This window comes from Protomyctophum bolini (assembly GCF_963924005.1).
Source record: "Protomyctophum bolini genome assembly, chromosome: 5".
NCBI lineage: Eukaryota > Metazoa > Chordata > Actinopteri > Myctophiformes > Myctophidae > Protomyctophum > Protomyctophum bolini.
The window spans coordinates 11571350-11574411 of record NC_137866.1 but is presented as its reverse complement, the minus strand read 5'-3'; positions in this window follow the sequence as shown (position 1 = coordinate 11574411).

Genomic DNA, 3062 nt, shown 5'->3' with positions numbered 1-3062 from the left:
CTCTACTATAGTTTGTTGAAAGAAAAACATTTGAGTGCATTGGCGACATCTTGCATGTTAGTTAGTGACCAGCATTTGTTTGATTCATCTCGCTAAATAAGTTATTGTATGTAGCTGTATTTACAGCAGTGATACTCAAAAAAAATCTGGAAAATGAAATAAAAATAAATAAATCTGAATGAAGTTATCTTTAATTACATTATTATAAGTAATACTATTAGAGTTGTACTATTACTCGAACGAAAATAAAAGCTTGGGGGCGGGGGGGGGGAGATGCAATGCAAATGAAAGACATATACTGTGTATCCCTATTCCCTGACATAATTTTATAGCTAAACGGACAGAATTCTATTTTATTTGAATGATGAAACCCAGCTGCCATTAATAGTTGGAAATGGAAATTGCGGAAATGGAAATTGCGGAAATTGTAATTGCGGAAATGGTGGAAATGGAAATTGCGGAAATGGTAATTGCGGAAATTACGGAAATGGAAATTGAGGAAATTGCGGAAATGGAAATTGCGGAAATTTCGGAAATGGTAATTGCGGAAATTGCTCTTCAGTTATAGCTATCTATTTTCAGGTAGATTGTTTTATTTTACTCAGTCAGCCATATCACTACTCATTTTTTTTTCATGAAAAAGGTCATAGCTGGGTAATCTATTTTCAGGCAAATTGTGTTTATTGTATTTTATTTTACTCAGCCATAACAATTTATTTTCTGTTAACCAACTTGCTGGCTGGCAGGCAGGCAGACAGCTACTCATAGACAGGCAGACAGACAGACAGCTACTCATGGAGAATTGGACAGGCAGTCAGACAGCTACTCATAGACAGGCAGACAGACAGCTACTCATGGAGAATTGGACAGGCAGGCAGACAGCTACTCATGGACAATTGGACAGGCAGGAAGGCAGACAGCTACTCATAGACAGACAGACAGCTACTCATGGACAATTGGACAGGCAGGAAGGCAGACAGCTACTCATAGACAGACAGACAGCTACTCATAGACAATTGGGCAGGCAGGCAGACAGCTACTCATGGACAATTGGACAGGCAGGAAGGCAGACAGCTACTCATAGACAGGCAGACAGACAGCTACTCATGGACAATTAGGCAGGCAGGCAGACAGCTACTCATAGACAGGCAGACAGACAGCTACTCATGGACAATTAGGCAGGCAGGCAGACAGCTACTCAGACAGGCAGACAGACAGCTACTCATGGACAATTGGACAGACAGACAGGCAGGCAGACAGACAGCTACTCAGACAGGCAGGCACCCAGCTACTCATAGACAGGCAGACAGTAAGACAGCTACTCATTGACAGACAGACAGCTACTCATGGACAATTGGACTCCGTGCTCCAGGGCCAGCCCTTGGGTCAGAGAGCAGTATCCCATTCCCGAGCATGGTGAAATCGACTTTGCTCAATGGGTCAGAGGGTGGCGCTCCCAGTAGCCCATTGCCGAGCAACCTTGGACGTCCAGCCTTCAGCTCCACCGTGCTCCGCGCGGAGCCAACAAAGCTCTTGGATGAAGACGGACACATCTCTGAAACGGGCTCTGAAGAAGACTTCTCTGAGGGGTATGTTTTGTTTTTTAACAGTGTAACAGCAGTGTGATTTTCAAACTTTAATTATTTTGTAGTTTCTGAGTTATTTAACTTAAACGCCCAATGCATTCTCAATGGCAATAGCACAAACGTAGGCATGCTACTAGTCCTACATACTTAAACCTACCAACCCCATTCTAGCCTATAGGTTCATCTTACGGTGGACATGTTTGCCTGAAAAGGAATCTTTGAAATGTGTCATAGTTTTAGAAATATAGTGCTTTCAAATTTGAGACTTTTAACATGGGGCTCAATGGCAGATTTTAGCTCGTCAAAAAATCACTTTCACCTAGAAACTCCATTCACACTTTTAATTATTCAGCTTACTGTGGAGACACATGCTGGAACTTTTTTACTTTGAAATGTTTTGTAGTTTCTGAGTTATTTAACTTAAACGCCCAATGCATTCTCTATGGCAATAGCACAAACTTTTGCATGCTACTAGTCCTACATACTTAAACCTACCAACCCCATTCTAGCCTACTTAGGTTCATCTTACGGTGGACATGTTTTCCTGAAAAGGAATCTTTGAAAGGTGTCATAGTTTTAGAAATATAGTGCTTTCAAATTTGAGACTTTTAACATGGGGCTCAATGGCAGACCTCGTGTTCAATCCATAGACTGTAAAAAATATGGACAAAGCGTTCCGCGGGTCTAACATGAACGTAAAATGAAGCCTGTCAGTCCTTGCAATGGAAGTCGCCATCTTTCTAGATCCGTTTGGGCCCAGCTGGACCATTGGCTGATAATTTTCCAAAAAGAATATTATGACATTAGAAATGAGACTTTAAACTAGTGACTGGAAGCAAAAAGTATTCATGACCATGTTTATTAAGGTAATACAGTCTAGGTGAAATTGCGGAAATTGTAATTGCGGAAATCGTGGAAATGGAAATTGCGGAAATGGTAATTGCGGAAATGGAAATTGCGGAAATTGCGGATTTTTTTTCTTCATTTTTTCATTTTTTTTTAAATCCTCAAAAATGATGAAAAACGGCGCGCTATAGTATGCCGTACGATATGGGCTATAGCCCATCGTCCAAAATGATGAGAAACAAGGATAACTTTTTTTTCCAAAATTTCAAAAAACATGGGCTATAACCCATCGTTTTTGTCATTTCGTCATTTTTTTCAAATCTTCAAAAATGATGAAAAACTGCGCGCTATAGTATGCCGTACGATATGGGCTATAGCCCACGGTCCAAAATGATGAGAAACGAGGCTAACTTTTTTTTTCAAAATTTAAAAAAACATGGGCTATAACCCATCGTTTTTGTCATTTCGTAATTTTTTTCAAATCCTCAAAAATGATGAAAAACGGTGCGCTATAGTATGCCGTACGATATGGGCTATAGCCCATGGTCCAAAATGATGAGAAACGAGGCTAACTTTTTTTTCCAAAATTTCAAAAAACATGGGCTATAACCCATAATTTTTGTCATTTCG